The sequence below is a fragment of the Anomaloglossus baeobatrachus genome, chromosome 1 (genome assembly GCF_048569485.1).
Source record: "Anomaloglossus baeobatrachus isolate aAnoBae1 chromosome 1, aAnoBae1.hap1, whole genome shotgun sequence".
Taxonomy (NCBI): domain Eukaryota; kingdom Metazoa; phylum Chordata; class Amphibia; order Anura; family Aromobatidae; genus Anomaloglossus; species Anomaloglossus baeobatrachus.
In genome coordinates, this window is record NC_134353.1 from 323,019,810 (window position 1) to 323,039,527 (window position 19,718).

General features: G+C 46.6%; 1 protein-coding gene across 1 annotated transcript in view; it reads left to right on the forward strand.

Moving 5' to 3' along the window:
- Window positions 1-19,718, forward strand: part of LOC142312652 (N-acylethanolamine-hydrolyzing acid amidase-like) — a 108,842-nt gene that overhangs the window by 23,000 nt on the left and 66,124 nt on the right. The gene's annotated exons all lie outside the window — the stretch shown is intronic.

The window sequence follows — 19,718 nt, forward strand, 5'->3', positions numbered from 1 at the left end:
TAGTTTCCAAAATGGGGTAACTTGAGGGGGGTTCCTGCTGTTTAGGTACCTTAGGGGATCTGTAAATGCAACATGGTGCCCACAATCTGTTTCAGCCAACTTTGCTCTCCAAAATTCAAATATTGCTCCTTTCGTTCCAAGCCCTCCCATTTACCCAAACAAAGGTTTCTGACCACATGTGGGGTATCGGCGCGCTCATAAGAAAGTGGGTAACAAAATGTGAGGTCCAATTTTTGGTGTTACCTCTTGAAAAAGTAAGAAAATTAGTGCTAAAGCAACATTTTTAGGTAAAATGTTAATTTTTATTTTTTTTCATTCCACATTACTTTAGTTGCTGTGAAGCACCTGAAGGGTTAATAAACTTCTTGGATGTGGTTTTGAGTACCTTAAGGGGTGCAGGTTTTAGAATTGTGTCACTTTTGGGTATTTTCTGTCACCTAGGCCTCTCAAAGTCACTTCAAATGGGATGTGGTCCCTAAAAAAAATGGTTTTGTAAATTTTGTTGAAAAAATGGGAAATTGCTGATGAACTTTGAAGCCTTCTAACTTCCTAACCCCAAAAAAATTTGTTTCAAAAATTGCGCTGATCTAAAGTAGACAAGTGGGAAATGTTATTTATTAACTATTTTGTGTGACATAATTCTCTGGTTTATGGGCATAAAAATTAAAAGTTTGAAAATTACAAAATTTTTAATTTTTTTGTCAAATTTCAGATTTTTTCACAAATAAAATACAACAATATCATCCTAAATTTACCTCTAACATGAAGCCCAATATGTCACGAAAAAACATTCTCAGAATCACCGGGATCCATTGAAGCGTTCCAGAGTTATAACCTTATAAAGTGACACTGGTCAAAATTGCAAAAAATGGCCTGGGCATTAAGTACAAAACTGGCTTCGTCCTTAAGGGGTTAAAATTCTTCTTTTTATGTGTACAGAAAGACAAGAATGGTGCATATAGTTATTTACTCGAGTCTGAGAGTTTACATATATGACCTCTGTAACCCATAAAGACATCTTCTTTAAAAAATAAGAAAGCAATGTAAAAGGGTTTAAAGGGCAGCAGCGTTTCCAGATATGCCATCAAGATAATACATGGTGCAAATTCCAATGTCACTACTTATTAGAAAAAAAAAAATGTTTAACCCCTTCACCCCCATGCTTGGTTTTCATTTTCCTAAAGGCCGCTTTACACGCAGCGACATCGGTAACGCGATGTCGTTGGGGTCACGGAATTCATGACGCACATCCAGCCTCGTTAGCGATGTCGTTGCGTGTGAAACGTATGAGCGACTGCTAACGAGCATAAAATACTCACCTTATTGTTGCTCGTTGACACGCTGTACAGTTCCCAAATATCGTTGCTGTTGCAGGACGATCATCTCCGCCCCTCCGCTTCGATTGGGCGGCCGCTTAGTGACGTCGCTGTGACGCCGAACGAACCGCCCCCTTAGAAAGGAGGCGGTTCGCCGGTCACAGCGACGTCGCTAGGCAGGTAAGAAATGTGACGGGGACTAGCGATACTGTGCGCCACGGGCAGCGATTTGCCCGTGACGCACAACCGACGGGGGCGAGTACACACGATAGCGATCTCGCTAGCGAGATCGCAGCGTGTAAAGCGGCCTTAAGGCTACTTTCACACATCAGTTTTTTTCCATCTGGCACAATCCGGAAAAAAACGGATAAAACAGATCCAGCGCCGGATCCGTTTTACCCCCATTAATTTGTATTAGCGCCGGATTGTGTCTGATGGCCTTGCGTTGCATCCGGCTTTTGCCAGATCCGTCGTAATTGGCTAATGCGGCGGCTGGATGGAACGTCTCTTGTAACGTTTTTTTGTCTCTCACAAAAAACTGCATCGCGCCGGATTCGGCGCGATCCGGCGTGATTTACAATGGAAGCCTATGGACACCGGATCCGGTGTAATGCGGCAAAAAACGGATGCGGCTGCTGGATCCGTTTTTTTAAACTGAGCATGCTCCAATTTATTGAAAAAAAAACGGATCCAGCAAAAAAACAGACAAAACGGATGTAAAAACGGATGCACCGGATCCTTTTTTTTGACGGATCAGGTATACAGGATCCGTCAAAAAAAAAGGATTCGGCGCATCCGTTTTTGCATATTCTGCGCCGGATCCGTTGCATCAAGCACACACCGGATTGTGCCTGATGTAAAAAAACTGATGTGTGAAAGTAGCCTAAGGCTGCTTTCACACATCCGGTTTTTGCTGAGTGGCACAATACGGCGCTTTGCAGAAAAAAACGCAACCTTTTTTTGCCGCCGGTTGCGTTTTTTTCTGCACAGACTTGCATTAGCGCCGTATTGTGCCGCATGGCCTTATTTTGCGTCCGTTTTTTGCCGGATGCGGCATATTTAGCCCATGCGGCGGCCGGATGGAACGTTGCCTGGCACGTTTTTTTACAATGCAAGCCTATGGACGCCGGATGCGGCGTCCTGCGGCAAAAACCGCATCCGGTCGCCGGATGCGGTTTTTTGCACTGTGCATGCTCAGTATCAAGCCGCATACGTCAAATAACGGACGGGCCGCATGGAAATACTTATGCAACGGATCCGTTTTTTTCGCCGCATCCGTTGCATAGGTTTTTGAGCCGGATTGAGCCGCACTGCAAAAACCGGATGTGTGAAAGCAGCCTTACCAGGACACTTTTTTTTACAATTCTGACCAGTGTTAATTTATGAGGTAATAACTCTCGAACGCTTCAACGGATCCCAGTGATTCTGAAATGTTTTTTTTTCTTTTGTGTTAGTGGTAAATTTAGGACAATATTTTTTGCATTTGTGAAAATAACGTAAATTTGGCAATTTTCAAGCTTTCAAATTTTATATCCTTAAAGGGAATCTATCACCAGGTTTTTGCTACCTCATCTCTGGGAGCAGCATAATGTAGACACAGAGACCCTGATTCCAGCGGTGTCACTTACTGACCTGTTTGCTGTCATGTTTAGTGTTGAGCGGACCCGTACTTGAAAAGTCCAGATCCGCGTGGTTTCAGCGTCCGATCCGGGTCCGACCGGGACCCGGGAATCCGCCTGCACGATCCGGGTTTGGGTTTTGTTCTCTCCCTCTCTCCCTTTCTCTCGTCCCCGGATCCGCTCCCCATTAACTTACATTGAGCCGTATTCCGGATCGAATCCGGACTTCTATGAGAACCCGCGACGGATCCGCCGGACCCGGATTATTAGCAATCCGCTCAACTCTAGTCATGTTGATAAAATCAATGTTTTCTGTGCTGCAGATCTAGCAATTATACAGAGCTCATGAATATGCTGGACTACCTGGCAAGCACGCCAATTAGTCCTCTAATGATAAAATCACTGTTTAATCAGCAGTAGATTATCAAAACTAGACTAAGCAGCCCAGTTTGTTACACACTGCTGGAATTAGGAACTCTGCCCTTACAATCATGCTGCTCTCAGATTAGGTGGCAAAAACCTAGTGACAGATTCCCTTTAAGGGCACGCTCATACGAGTGTGAAAAACGGACGAGTGCAATGCAAGAAAATCTCGCATTGCACTCTGACCAATGTTAGTCAGTGAGGGAGAGCAGATGGTTAGCTTTTCTCACATCCAGAATTCTGCTACAGCCGTATCACTCGCATGGGTGCGAGAGAAACATCGGACTGCACTCGGATGTTATCCCAGTGCAGTGCGATATACACACAGGCTAACAATGGAGGAGATGGGGGATTAACCCCTCTCTCTCCTCCGCAGCGCCAACCCTCAGTTTCACAGCTGTGACCCGATCGCAAGATCGGGTCACAGTCACATGACACTCGGCTCACGCTTGCAGCAGTGCCTGAGCCGGGGGTCATTAGCATATCGCATCCGATGCTGTCGCATCGGATGCCATACACTAGTGTGAGTCCAGCCTAAACCAGAGAGTTATTTCACACAAAATAATTAATAAATAACATTTCCCACATGTCTACTTTACATCACCACCATTTTTATAAAATATTTTTTTTTAGCATATAAATATATTGGTGAACTAGGGAAAAGTCATGGGAGTGTTTTTTTAAATTATTTTTGTGTATTTTTTTTTTCCCTACTGGGTTAGTAATGGAGGTGTCCAGTGGATGCCTCTCCATTACTAAAACCAGGGCTTGATGCCAGCTAACACTAAACAGCTGACATCAACCCCAACTACCATTACCCCGATTTCCACAGCACTTGGGCAATCTGGAAGAGCAGTGCCAGAATTGGTGCATCTTATGTGCCACTTCTTTGGTGGCTGTAGGCTGGTATTTTATTCTGGGAGGGGCCCAATAACTATGGACCTTCATAGCCTGATAATATGAGCCTTGAGCTGCCTATTTTACCTTTGCTGGTTATCAAAAATAAGGGGGACCCCAAGTCGTTTTTTAAAATGTATTAATTTATTAGGTTAAACAAGCCTAAACTACCTTTAGTACCACAAGAAAGGCACTAAAAGGTGCAAGTGTATAATATGTAGGAGGTTGTGAAATATTATATCTGCAGGATATCTATTTATTCTATATATCTATATTTCTATCTATCTATATAATATCTATTTATTTTCTAAGTAATATCTTTCTATCTCTTTATATAAGATTGATTTGTTAATTATAACAACTAGCTTAAAAGTACATACACATGTCATTCGGATGCTAGGCAAGAAAAAAAATTTGCATAGCACTTACCTGACATAAACAGGACATATACATAATACTCTATATAGAGATAAACCTGGCTCAGAATGCTAATAATTGGTGCTGAAGGGCTAAAAAAAATTGTACAATACATAAAGGAGAACCCCAGCACTCAATGAAATTTTAAAGGCGAGTTTAGTTTAAATCCACTTTTGGAATTTTGATTTTGATTTTCTGCAAAAAGTGCACCAATCAAGGGAAGCAAAAACCAACGCTTTGGCAACGATCACCCTTTATCAAGGTTTTGCCTAAAAATAGTGAAAAGTGTAAATATATACAAGTGTGTTTACACTATATAATACAGTGGATACGGAAAGTATTCAGACCCCTTTAAATTTTTCACTCTTTCCTTGCAGCCATTTGGTAAATTCAGAAAACTTCATTATTTTCTCCTTAATGTACACTCTGCACCCCATCTTGACAGAAAAAAAACAGAAATGTAGACATTTTTGGAATTATTTTTTTTTTTTTTAAAACAAAAACTGAAATCTCACATGGTCATAAGTAATCTGACCTTTTGTTCAGTATTGAGTATAAGCACTGTTTTGAGCTAGTACAGCCATGAGTCTTCTTGGGAATGATGCAACAAGTTTTTCACACCTGGATTTGGGGATCCTCTGCCATTCTTCCTTGCATATACTCTCCAATTCCGTCAGGATGGAAGGTGAACGTTGGTGGACAGGTCTCTCCAGAGATGCTCAATTGGGTTTAGGTTGGGGCTCTGGCTGGGCCAGTCAGGAATGATCACAGAGTTGTTCTGAAGCCACTCCTTTCTTATTTTAGCTGTGTGCTTAGGGTCAATGTCTTTTTGGAAGGTGAACCTTCGGCCTAGTCTGAGGTCAAGAGCACTCTGGAAGATTTTTTCTTCCAGAATATCTCTGTACTTGACCGCATTCATCCTTCCTTCAATTGCAACCAGTCATCCTGTCCCTGCAGCTGAAAAACACCCCTATAGCATGATGCTTCCACCACGATATTTTACTGTTGGGATTGTATTGGGCAGGTGATGAGCAGTGCCTGGTTTTCTCCACACTTGCCTCTTAGAATTAACACCAAAAAGTTCTATCTTTGTCTCATCAGACTAGAGAATCTTATTTTTCATAGTCTGGGAGTCCTTCATGTGTTTTTTGCAAACTCTGTACAGGGTTTCATATGACTTGCACTGAGGAGAGGCTTCCGTCAGTCCACTCTGCCATAAAGGCCCGACTGGTGGAGGGCTGCAGTGGTAGTTGACTTTGTGGAACTTTCTTCCATCTACCTACTACATTTCTGGAGCTCAGTCACAGTGATCTTGGGGTTCTTCTTTACCTCCCTCACCAAGACTCTTCTCTGACAATTGCTCAGTTTGGCTGGATGGCTAGATCTAGGAAGAGTTCTGGTGGTCCCAAACTTCTTCCATTTAAGGATTATGGAGGCCACTGTGGTCTTAGGTGCCTTGAGTACTGCAGAAATTCTTTTGTAACCTTGGCCAGATCTGTGCCTTGCCACAATTTTGTCTCTGAGCTCCTTGGGCAGTTCCTTTGACCTCAGGATTCTCATTTGGTCTGACAAGCACTGTGAGCTGTGAGGTCTTATATAGACAGGTGTGAGCCTTTCCAAATCAAGTCCTATCAGTTTAATTAAATACAGCTGGAATCCAATGAAGGAGTAGAACCATCCCAAGAAGGATCACAAGGAAGTGGACAGCATGTGACTTAAATAGGAGTGTCTGAGCAAAGGGTCTGAATACTTATGACCATGTGATATTTCAGTTTTTCTTGATTAAAAAAAATTTCTAAAATTTCTACATTTCTGTTTTTTTTCTGTCAGATGGGGTGCAGAGTGTACATTAATGAGAAAAAAATGAAGTTTTTTGAAAGTACCAAATGAATTTAATTAGTGTTGAGCGAGTACCTACCGTATTTTTCGGACTATAAGACTCACCCTTGTTTTAGAGGAGGAAAAAATAGAAAAAAAAATTGAAGTACAAAAATGTGGTCATGACACACTGTTATGTGGGGGGTGGGTCTGCTGCTGACATGGAGGTAATAATATCCTAAAATTCTGTACTCATAGCCCCCATTTTGGGCCCCCCATTGTGGAATATGTATGTTCCCCATCCTTATATGTGTAATCCTCCAACCTGGTGTGTGTGTTTGTGTGTGTATATAAATTTTATATATGATCCAACCCCATCCAGGTGTACAGTAATGCCTTTATACACTATATACAGTTAGGTCCAGAAATATTTGGACAGTGACACAATTTTCGCGATTTGGGCTCTGCATGCCACCACATTGGATTTGAAATGAAACCTCTACAACAGAATTCAAGTGCAGATTGTAACGTTTAATTTGAAGGTTTGAACAAAAATATCTGTTAGAAATTGTAGGAATTGTACACATTTCTTTACAAACACTCCACATTTTAGGAGGTCAAAAGTAATTGGACAAATAAACCAAACCCAAACAAAATATTTTTATTTTCAATATTTTGTTGCGAATCCTTTGGAGGCAATCACTGCCTTAAGTCTGGAACCCATGGACATCACCAAACGCTGGTTTTCCTTCTTCTTAATGCTTTGCCAGGCCTTTACAGCCGCAGCCTTCAGGTCTTGCTTGTTTGTGGGTCTTTCCGTCTTAAGTCTGGATTTGAGCAAGTGAAATGCATGCTCAATTGGGTTAAGATCTGGTGATTGACTTGGCCATTGCAGAATGTTCCACTTTCTTGCACTCATGAACTCCTGGGTAGCTTTGGCTGTATGCTTGGGGTCATTGTCCATCTGTACTATGAAGCGTCGTCCGATCAACTTTGCGGCATTTGGCTGAATCTGGGCTGAAAGTATATCCCGGTACACTTCAGAATTCATCCGGCTACTCTTGTCTGCTGTTATGTCATCAATAAACACAAGTGACCCAGTGCCATTGAAAGCCATGCATGCCCATGCCATCACGTTGCCTCCACCATGTTTTACAGAGGATGTGGTGTGCCTTGGATCATGTGCCGTTCCCTTTCTTCTCCAAACTTTTTTCTTCCCATCATTCTGGTACAGGTTGATCTTTGTCTCATCTGTCCATAGAATACTTTTCCAGAACTGAGCTGGCTTCATGAGGTGTTTTTCAGCAAATTTAACTCTGGCCTGTCTATTTTTGGAATTGATGAATGGTTTGCATCTAGATGTGAACCCTTTGTATTTACTTTCATGGAGTCTTCTCTTTACTGTTGACTTAGAGACAGATACACCTACTTCACTTAGAGTGTTCTGGACTTCAGTTGATGTTGTGAACGGGTTCTTCTTCACCAAAGAAAGTATGCGTCGATCATCCACCACTGTTGTCATCCGTGGACGCCCAGGCCTTTTTGAGTTCCCAAGCTCACCAGTCAATTCCTTTTTTCTCAGAATGTACCTGACTGTTGATTTTGCTACTCCAAGCATGTCTGCTATCTCTCTGATGGATTTTTTCTTTTTTTCCAGCCTCAGGATGTTCTGCTTCACCTCAATTGAGAGTTCCTTAGACCGCATGTTGTCTGGTCACAGCAACAGCTTCCAAATGCAAAACCACACACCTGTAATCAACCCCAGACCTTTTAACTACTTCATTGATTACAGGTTAACGAGGGAGATGCCTTCAGAGTTAATTGCAGCCCTTAGAGTCCCTTGTCCAATTACTTTTGGTCCCTTGAAAAAGAGGAGGCTATGCATTACAGAGCTATGATTCCTAAACCCTTTCTCCGATTTGGATGTGAAAACTCTCATATTGCAGCTGGGAGTGTGCACTTTCAGCCCATATTATATATATAATTGTATTTCTGAACATGTTTTTGTAAACAGCTAAAATAACAAAACTTGTGTCACTGTCGAAATATTTCTGGCCCTGACTGTATATTTATTGCCTTAATTTCTCTATCGCTTCATTGGGGGACACAGGAAACCATGGGTGTATGCTGCTGGGACTAGGAGGTGACACTATGCAAATAAGAAAGTTGGCTCCTCCCACGTAGTATACACCCACTGACTGGAGCTGAGGAGATCAGTTTTTGCTTAGTGTCCGAGGAGGTTAGACACGCAGGGGCTGCTCTCAGCCCCTCAGGCTTGTATTGTTGTGTTTTATTAATGTTTTCCCTTTTTTCAGACACAGCTCGTCAGGCGACAGGGTGTAATCGCTCACCCTGCTCTCCCACATAGACACCGGTCGCACAGAAGTGGGGTCCGTCCGCCACTTCCGTTGTCCTCCGTGTCTGTCTGGCAGGACCCTACCCCCCTAACACTTTCAAGACGGTTTGGGGGGCATCCGCACAGAGGGACAGGCGGATGGTCCTTGCCCCCCTCCCCAAACTCTCTCGCTTCCGAGCCTGATTGTGGGGTAGGAGGACGAAGACCGTACCCAGGATGGAGAGGTACCTTTCCGGTCTCCCCTCGACTATGCCCGAGACGACCGTCGAGATGTCTTCGCTCGCCTTCCAGGATGGATCCAGGATCACCTCAAGACAAGCCGGGACCTCAGATAAGTACTCCACTCCCCCCTCCTCTTCCCCGCCCCGGGTTATGGAGAGGGATCCCGGGTATAGAAATCCCACAGCCCCTTCTCCACTTGGGTCAGGGGGTCCTACATCTCCCATAGAGCCCCCTCCACAAGCCCCTCTGTAGTTGGCTTCCCCTGTCGGCCCCCCGCCGTGGCGTTACCTGACGTCCCCTCCAGCGACCTACCTTAAATTTTAGCCCCCGGCTCCATTGCGGCCCGGCGGCCCACTTTCAAATTTATCCACCGGCTCCATTGCGGCCCGGCGTCCCCTCCGGCGGCCCACTTCCAAAATTTAGGCTCCGGCTCCATTGCGGCCCCCTCAGTGTCCCCCAGCCGGAATTCTGTCCGCGCGCGCGGGCTTTTCAAATTTCCCGCCTCTTTTTTCTCGCGCGGTCCCAGTCCTCTTCTCGGCGTCTGTCGTCATTTCCTGGCGCCAATCCCCGGCGCGCGTCATTCCTGTGCCTCCACTGGACCAGGCCCTTCCCTCCGGGTAAGCGACGCCGCTGCCGCCGCAAGGCCCGATACTCTCCGCCCGGGTAGGTCGACTCTGCAGCCGCCGCAGGACCCGAGCCTCCGACCGGGTAAGCGCCGCTATCGCTGCCGCCGCGCCTGTGCCTCCACCCGGGTAAGCGCTGCCAGCGCCGCCACCAGGCCAGATCCACCGACCGGGTAAGCGTTCCTAGCGCCACTGCGTCCTTCCCTTCCCAGACCACCGCCTCAAGTTTGCGACACAGCGCCCACCCGCAGGCAGTGTTGGCCCCAGCGCACCCTCACTGGCAGGGATTAGTCCACTGCTCCCCAGACTTCAGTGTCAGTCAGCGCCCCAGGCATCAAGCTGTCATCTCTCTCTGGGCTCATTCCCAGGGTACTGTTGTCTCTGAACATGCAGGCCTATTCACTGTGGTGCTGTTTGTGAAGAAGCAAGTCCATTCACTATGGTACTGGTTGTGAGGAAGCAGGCCCATTCCCTATGGTACTGTTTGGGAAGTGGCAGGCCCACTCACTGTGGTACTGTTTGTGAGGATGCAGGCCCATTCACTATGGTACTGGTTGTGAAGGGGCAGGTTCATTCACTATGGTACTGCTTTGGGAAAAAGCCGTATGTCGCACAATTTTATTGTCTCCGGTTTTTGTGATGTACATTCACAGACATTCTCCTCACATCTTGCCTAGCACAGATGTGCTCCTGAATTCTGGGCGTTCACTGTCAGTTTGCCATTCTGTCTCCCGGGTATTATACGCCTGTAGCACTAATCACTGATCCTATGTGTCCAGTGGTATTATACGCCTGTGGCACTAATCACGGACGTCACTACAGCACTCTAAATCTTCCCAGAGTATCGCTCTTGCGCCCGATTATCCGTCACGTTACGGATAGATTATGGCGCCCTACCCAGCAGTCAGAAACCCATATTTCGCTACGCACGTTGCTTACCCAGCGGTCCATGACATGGCCCTTTCCGTGAACACTCCAGTGTCTCCGTGAACCTGTCAGCTTTCCAGTGTGTTCCAGGTTTACGCCCTGTGTTTCCATGTACCTGTCCTCTATCCTACGTGTCAGTGTCTCTGCGTGCTACCTGTCTGTACAGTGCGCAGGTGCCTTTCCCTCTACACCAGTCTTCACCAGTGTGCAAGTGACACCAGTGTGCCAGTCTTCTTTAGGTACTAGTCCTCTTCAGTGTGCTAGTGTTTCCTCGTACTTGTCCACTATCCAGTGGGCCAGCGTTTCTCTATGCACTGACCTACTCCCGTGTGCCAGCGTTTCCCTGTACCTGTCCACTATCCAGAGTGCCAATGTCTGCGTCATGCCTGTGTGCTCCAATACCCAGGTGCTTTGGGGACCCTGCCCGCTATTCCGTGGGCCAGTGTTTCTACGTGCATTTGTTTACTCTGGTGTACCAGTATTTTCCACGAGCCCTTACACTACTCAGTGTAACAAGGTTTCTATGCGCACCTGGCTACACCACTGTAACAGTGTTGTGTGAACCCTCCCACTGTTTAGGGTGTCAGGTTTCTTCTTGCACCTGTCAGTTTCAGTGTGCTATAACCTTTTCTGTCAACCTGTCCACCATCCAGATTGACAGTTCCATAGACCTGTCCACTTGCTCGTGTGCCAGTGTCTCTATATGTCGGTCCATCTTCCAGGGTGCCAGTATCCACTTTCCAGTGTTTCTCTATGCACCTACCCACCATCCGGTGCGCTAGTGTTGCCAGAATGTACCCTCTATCCTGTGTGCCAGTGTTTCTGTATGCACCTGTCTACTACAGTGTGAGAGGGATTTGATGAGCCTGCCCACTTGCCTATGGGCCAGCACTTATCAGCACCAGAAGCCGAATACAGCAACAGGCTTGAGTGCCTTGTTCAACTTTTCCGCTCATCTTCGACCGAGGCGAGTGCTCCATCCCACACTGCCCCATGAGGCGGCACGCCAGCAGCTGTCACATTCAGTGCCAGTATTCAAGATCAATGATCCTGCCCGCTATCCAATAGGCTAGCGTTTCTCCGGACCAGAAGCTGGATACTGTAACAGGTATGTGTTGCTCTGCTCACGACCCAGTGACTCGAACAGTCTTCCTCACCTAGTGGGTCATGTATCTCCTTCATCTTCGGCTGAGGCGAGGACTGTGGTCTCCATGGACCCCTAACGTGGTACGGCAGCAACGGTCATTAGGTTGCTTCCCAGTGACCCGGGTTTTTTTTCCCTACTTCAGACCACCCATTCAGGAAAACAGAAGGTAACCCAGAATCCTCTGGCCAGTTCATTGTCTTCTCTTTCTGCAGCAGTTATTTACTCACTTCTCAGCGATCTGCATCCATCTCCTACCTCAAACCATACGTGTAACGTGATCTCGAGGTAAGGTTACACGCGACCTTCTGATTGGAGGGTCGTTTGTTCCACTCCCTGCAGTAACCACGGAGCCCATGACGCAGCACGGCAGCAGCAGTTCTCACCCGGTCGCTTCCCAATGGCCCGGGACCTTCTCCTACCTTGCACCATTCATCTAAGGTAGCCACAAGGTAGGGCTTTTCTCTCTTGACCGTACGTTGGCTGCATCGCTTCTTGAAGCAGCAGTCATTTTGGTTTACAAATGAGGTAAGCAAGGGGCAGCTCTGTCTGCTAACCAATATGTTGTCCGTTTTACTTCCTGCCACCTTCCTCGGGTGGTTCATAGTTCTTCTGGTATCTGCCTATTTTTTGGCCTAGACCAGCCTTGGCCGCGCCCTCCACTAGGGTTCCGGCCAGGTACTGTAAAGGCTTAAAACCATATATCGTTACTTACATTTTCTCTCTTTCAGATAGAGATCAGATTCCCTCAGTCCTTCCACAGTCAACAGATGAAGTTAAGAACCAGACACCAGATCGTCTAACCGGTATTGATTCCACGGAGGACCAGCTTCACCAAGGGACTTCTAGTATCCTGACGGCCCAGTCATTGGGCCCACTCTACCGGACAAGCTGTAAGGTTTCATATAATTGTCTTCTGTCTACTTTCCACAGCAGAATTCTTCAGGGAGCCCAGAATGCTCAGACCACTGGGTGTCTCCACCCGAACACTCAACACTACAGCGAGTGGTCCCCGTCTAATCTGCCAATCTCCACTAACACCTAGACATGACCTGCTTCAGTTTCAGGCCTAGAGGGATCTTCATTTCCCCTGTCCCGGGTCTACCTCCTTTTCCCCCTCTCGTAGCCATTCTAGATGGCTCTTGGATGGCTCTAGATCTCTCCGAAGTCCCCGCCATACCAAACTCCGCGACCACTCGCCACCGCTTGGTCTCAGACGCTTGTGCATTTCTGCACTTTTCCATCAGAGTTCCTGCCAGACCATTTAAACTCCCATATTCCGTCATTTCTTTCCCTTCGTCGTCACTTCTGGTTGTGACGTGGTGACGCGTTTTATAATAATAATAGTAATAATAATAACATTTTACTCATTCTTCCGTCACTCCTCCGTTTTTTCCTTGCAACCTTCCAAGGATAGGCGTCACTCCTCTGGTCGACTAGCGCTTAGGCCGGTCACATAGTCCAACCCTTCCTTGAGTCCCCTCGAAAGGGTTCTTCCTTCTCCCATTACAGGTCATACTTCCCAGGTCTTGGGCCCCTTTTTTTTCATACGCAAGAGCCCTCCCCTATAGGGGGTTCTCTTCCAGTAATTCACTTCAAGGGGCATCTATTACCCGATTCCAGAGTTCGAGTTTTCCCAGCCACGCCATTGTAGATGCCCAGACTCCATTCTCCTGTCTGTCAGGTCATAGTGGTAATTGGTTATTGGATTTCCTTGGCTCCTTAACCTTCTCCTTTTTCTCCGGACTTCACAGGTTCTCTAGACCGCTTCTATACACAGGAGATTTATCTCCCGTACCATCTTCCCGCCTGCAGGCTGTTTCGTCCACTAGGGTCAGATCTCTTCCCTCAGGTGCTGTGTAATCAACAGGTCAAGTTCCCCTATGGCGGAATCCCCTCACAGTATCTCGTCTCCCCTGCACCATTTTAGGCAGTCGGTTTTCCTTTTACTTGTCCTGTGGCAGTAAAGGGCCAAGGCTCCGTTGGCCTCCACTTACCTAGCACCTTCCTCTAACAGGTACCTTAGTTTTTCGCTCATTCTTCCTCTCTCAGACGTAGTTCCATGGCCTGTCGGGTTTTTGCTCCTAGCCGACCCATTGCTGTCAGTCGCCTTAGATCCTTAGCTTTCTTAGGTACAGACTTCAGAGGATGCAGTTTCTCCCTGATCATCCTAATCCCCAGCACACGCATTTTACACTAGTTCTTAGTACTCCCTAGTACTCTAACTCTTCTCCTATACCTCGGCCCCTGGCCGGGTAGGGGTTCTTTATGGGGTCTAGGACCAGGTTTCGGTCACAGAATCTTGTCTCTGCTAACCCTGTTTTCGGGTCGCTTTCTTCCCATCCTTGGGGACTGCTTTAGGACGTCCCATGGTTCCCTGTGTCCCCCAATGAAGCGATAGAGAAAAGTAGATTTTGGGTACTCACCGTAAAATCTCTTTCTTGGAGCCTTCATTGGGGGACACAGCACCCGCCCTTTTCTAAGACTTCAATAGATCCGGAATGTTCTAGATTTCAAGCTTCTCCTCGTACTGCTTTTACACAAACTGATCTCCTCAGCTCCAGTCAGTGGGTGTATACTACGTGGGAGGAGCCAACTTTCTTATTTGCATAGTGTCACCTCCTAGTCCCAGCAGCATACACCCATGGTTTCCTGTGTCCCCCAATGAAGGCTCCAAGAAAGAGATTTTACAGTGAGTACCCAAAATCTACTTTTTACAGATGTGATGCTCACCTAGCTTTCAGTTTGGTCCTGCCTCTACACTAGAAACAAAGTCTCCCATATCTGAAGAGGACCTGCAGTGATGTAATGAACAGGCGGGGCACTGTGCTGTTCTGTGCTGCTCTGGCCCCACCTCTTCATTACATCACTACAGGTCCTGCTGTTTCGGGAGACTTTGTTTCTAGTGCAGAGGCAGGAGCAAACAAAGCAATGTGAGCACTCAGCACAGAGACTGCGGGCTGTGCTGTGATGGTTTGCCATACTCTGGCCCTGACACTGCAGTGATCTGTACTTCCTCCGGGCCAGACATGACTGCAGTGGCACCCCGCTCCTGCCTCCTAAACAGCGGACACACAGTCTCCCCAGCCACTGCAGGAAGCCGGCGGCTGGAGCACCCACATGTGTCCGCTGTTTACATTAAACAAGTATTGCTTTGCTTCTCCTCACACCCGCTTCTAGTCACTGACTGCAGAGCGCGGAGAGAGGTGGGCGAAGAGCAGCTAATGAATATTCCTTTACTTTAAACAGCGGGCATATGTGGTTTCTCCAGCCGCCGGCTTCCTGCAGCAGCAACCCTCCCTGCCTCCTGTGATCCCACTCCACAGCCGCTCCCTCCCACTCCACAGCTGCTGCCTCGGACTATAAGACGCACCCCACACTTTCCTCCCAAATTTGGAGGAGAAAAAGTGTGTCTTATAGTCCGAAAAATACGGTAACTATTCGTACTCGCTATGCTGTTAGTGAGTACTGTCCACTAATCGCATGTTCATTACGAGTAGCGGGCGCAATGTAAGTCCATGGAAAATACTCTCTAAGTAGCGAGTAACCCGAAAGCCATACTGTTCGCTACTCGCACGAAAAGTACGGCTTTCGGGTTACTCTCTACTTAGCGAGTATTTCCCATTGACTTACATTGCGCCCGCTGCTCATAACGAATATGCGAGTAGTGGACAGTACTCACTAAAGGTACCGTCACACATAACGAGACCGCTAGAGAGATCGCAGCTGAGTCACAGTTTCCGTGACGCAGTAGCGATCCTGTTAGCGATTTTGTTATGTGTGACACCTACCAGCGATCAGGCCCCTGCTGTGAGATCTCTAGTCGTTGCAGAATGGTCCAGGCCATTTTCTTCAAAGGCGATGTCCTGCTGGGCAGAACCCAACGCTGTGTTTGACACTGTGTGACAGGGTCACAGTGACTGCTGAGATCGTTATACAGGTCGCTACTGTGACCTGTATTGTTCCTGAATCGCTGGTAAGATCTGACTGTGTGACATCTGACCTGTGACCTACCAGCGACTTACCTGCGATCCCTATCAGGTCGCATCGTTTTCGGGATCGCTGGTAAGTCGTTGTGTGTGACTGGGCCTTAACAGATAGCAAGTACGAATACTTAGGTACTCACTCAACACTAGCTGCAATGAAACAAAGAATGAAAAATGTAAAGGGGTGGGAATACTTTCTATACCCACTGTATATACAAATATATACTCTAATGAACGGGGCACATACGTAAAAAATAGATGTGGGACAGCATGGGTCACGTATGGACAACCATCAAGAGTAATATGGAAGGTGCTCCTATTTTGCAACTTTTCAAAATCTGAATAGATGTGAAATACATGGAGATAACAGGAAAACTTACATTGGACAAATCACATAGGATAATCAACAAGCATGTATGGTACAAGGATTAGTAAAAAAAAAAGGCAGATCAAATACCATACTGCAGCTAAATATCTGCAATTGGAGTTATTATACATACTGGATAGAAAGTGGAGGGATGGAGGAGCAGGATTGTGGAATATAGTGAGTGCACCTGAAAGTTAAGCGAAGGGTTAACCACAATGGAAAAAGGGTACTGGTAGTGCACAAGGAGCAGATAAGAGCGGCAGGAATATAAATGGGTAGAGTACAGGATATGCACCTTAGTATGCTGCCCGTGTCTAAGAAAGGGTCCTATGGAGCAGTGGTGGCAGTGGCTTATGAGGCTGTTGTGAGCTGGCGGTGAGCGCGCCTTTATGCATGCTACAGTGTGGCTTCGTCACTTCCGGGATCTGATCAGTGACACGCACAGACGACTGCACATGTGTGGACCACATGAGACCGCTCATACGCGTGACATCAGAGGTATATCTGCTACGCGCGATAGGAATGAATAGGAGGGACAAGACTGCCTCAGTAATTACTTGGTATTGAATGTGCTGGGACGGATGGGAAAACAGTGCACCGGGAGATGCTGGATGATGGGAAAGTGCTAGGAAATCTGGGGAGAGAAGGAAAAGGTGAATATTGGTGTGAGACATAAGGCATAATACATGAAAAAATTAATCAAGTCCGGAATAAACCATATAAACGATATTAAAAAGACAGACTAATGAGGTATAATGTATATCACAATATGATACATGAAATCCAGAGACAGTATAAAGTATGTAGGCAACAGTATCTTAAGTAGACAAACCTAGAGAGAATTACCGTAGTTAATATGACATATATGTAAAAAGCAAATGTACAGTATATCTGATCAAGAATCTATAGGCAAAGGGGGTTGAATGAGATGTTACACTGAAACTATGCATCTCATGCTGTCACATAGGGACTAAAGAAAATATGCAGAATCCCAAGTACAGAAAATGTCTCAGATATGGACCTCATGTTCCCAGTTAAGGCCATATGGTTCCAGGGTTTGGAAGGTGCGTGTATGTGGGAAGTGTTCACCTTTGGTCCCATTCAGCACTGTATGTAATGTAAACAGGGGAAGGTCCCTTTGTGCTTTGTAGAAACAGGTCTGCCCAATGGGTGGTTTTAAAAGACCCACATGGGCTCGTATCAGGCAATCCTTAAGATTGCGTGGTCGTTTGTGACATATTAGGGGATGAGACTGGAATTCTGGAATAGAAGGGTATGCTTGGTGTAATAATGGCCAGTGTTTCAGAATGGTCTACTTTATGAAGGGAGAGAAGAGAAAGGATGATAGGTGTTAACGAAAGCAATTTGGTTAGTGCTTTGTGTGGAGTTAGATTGGGGGGAAGGAGATGTGGAGCTGGTATATGATAGGTAACTTATAGCTTTAAATTTTTGATCCATTTGTTTGTGTCATTTCCTGTGGCAGTGTGTCTTCCCCCCCCCCCTTCCCCAGGCTGTATTCTTGTACTGTATGTCATATGGAGTCATGTAGGTTGCTTTGCTGTTTTTGTTCTTCTCGGCTGGGGGTGACTCCCAATAGGCAGGCCTGTGGGAGACAATGGAGCCATGAGCTTCTGGAGACTTCTCCATAGATAGCCACATACTGAAAAGTGGGTGTGAACCCTTCCCCTCCAGGGGTGGATCCTCAGGCACTGGAGAGCACACTCTTGGTGGATCAGTTGAGTGTGTGTTGAGGTTCAAGCTGCTGGGATCTTTGCTGAGGCAAGACCCTGGCGCCCGTGTGTGGATTTATGGAAGCTGTCACGTGCGATTGTGTTGAGTCACTTATCTGTTGGATCCATTGACTTCTTCCAAGGATTACTTCTACGTGTTCTCTGGGCGTGGGATTGCTGGGTGGCGCCCCCAGAACTTTGAGGACTCATTGTGGACGCTAAAGAACGATATTGATTTTGGATGTTCTATGCTCCCTGCCTCAATAAAACATGTTGGGTTGCTTATCGGCCTGGTGTCCCTGCCTGCTCTGTCGCATATCCCTTCACAGTTCCTCTCTGGTATAGGGTTCAGAGACTATTTTGTCTATCCTGCAGTGTTGGCGTCAAAACATCAAATAGAAGTGGACTCCTGTGCTGTCGTTGCGCGTTTCAGAGATCACATCTCCTTCCTCAGATAAATCACACATGTACATCACATTGATTTATCCTGCAGTGTTGGGAGCGTGATAAGGCATTTTTTATGTTTAGGGTGACAACTTGTGAAATGAAGTAAACTGTTTCTATCAGTGGGCTTGACGAAAAGATCATTGTAGTGGTACATTTGTGTAATTAACGTTATGGTTACATGGTGACTTTGGCCGCAATAACTGTTGCATGACTAAAGTTTGATAGGTGTCACTTCTACATTGTAGAGCACTGCAAGTGAATGAGATCCCACTGCAATCCCAAGGGTATTGCAACAGCAAGTCTAAGGCGGGCTTTGCACGTTGCGACATCGCAAGCCGATGTTGCAATGTCGTACGCGATAGTCCCCGCCCCCGTCGCAGGTACGATATCTTGTGATAGCTGGCGTAGCGAAAATTATCGCTACGCCAGCTCACATCCACTAACCTGCCCTGCGACCGTCGCTCTGGCCGGCGACCCGCCTCCTTCCTAAGGGGGCGGGTCGTGCGGCGTCATAGCGATGTCACACGGCAGGCGGCCAATAGCGGCGGAGGGGCGGAGATGAGCAGGATGTAAACATCCTGCCCACCTCCTTCCTTCCGCATTGTGGCCGGCCGGCAGGTAGGGGATGTTCCTCGCCTCCTGCGGCTTCTCACACAGCCATGTGTGCTGCCGCAGGAACGAGGAATAACATCATACCTGTCGCAGCACCGGCATTATGGAAATGTCGGAGCCTGCACCGATGATACGATAACGACGCTTTTGTGCTCGTTCATCGTATCATCTAGGATTTACACACTACGACATCGCAAGTGACGCCGGATGTGCGTCACTTTCGATTTGAACCCCCACCGACATCGCACCTGCAATGTCGTAGTGTGCAAAGCCGCCCTAAGGCTACTTTCACACATTAGTTTTTTTTCCATCAGGCACAATCCGGAAAAAAACGTATCCGGCGCTGGATCAGTTTTATTCCCATTGATTTGTATTTGCGCCGGATTGTGCCTGATAGCCTTGCGTTGCATCCGGCTTTTGCCGGATCTGTCATAATTGCCTAAAGCGGCGGCCGGAGGGAACGTATCTTGTAACTTTTTTTTGTCCGGCAAAAACAAATGCAAAACGGATCCAATGTATCCGTTTTTTTACGCATCCGGCATAACGGATCCGTTAAAAAACGGATTCGGTGGATACGGTTTTTACATTTTTTGCCGGATCCGTTGGATCAGGAAAAAAAAGGATTGTGCCTGAATGCAGAAAACTGATGTGTGAAAATAGCCTAAGAAGTCTAAACTCGTCAGAATTTTTGTTGAAGTACCTCGGGGTTTATAAATGCAAAACTGTAATGAGTTAAATTCTACTATCAGGTTCCCTTTAAAACTAACTGCAGTGTGGTGACAGGGGTTTTCCAAAATCACAAACCTTCTTTTGG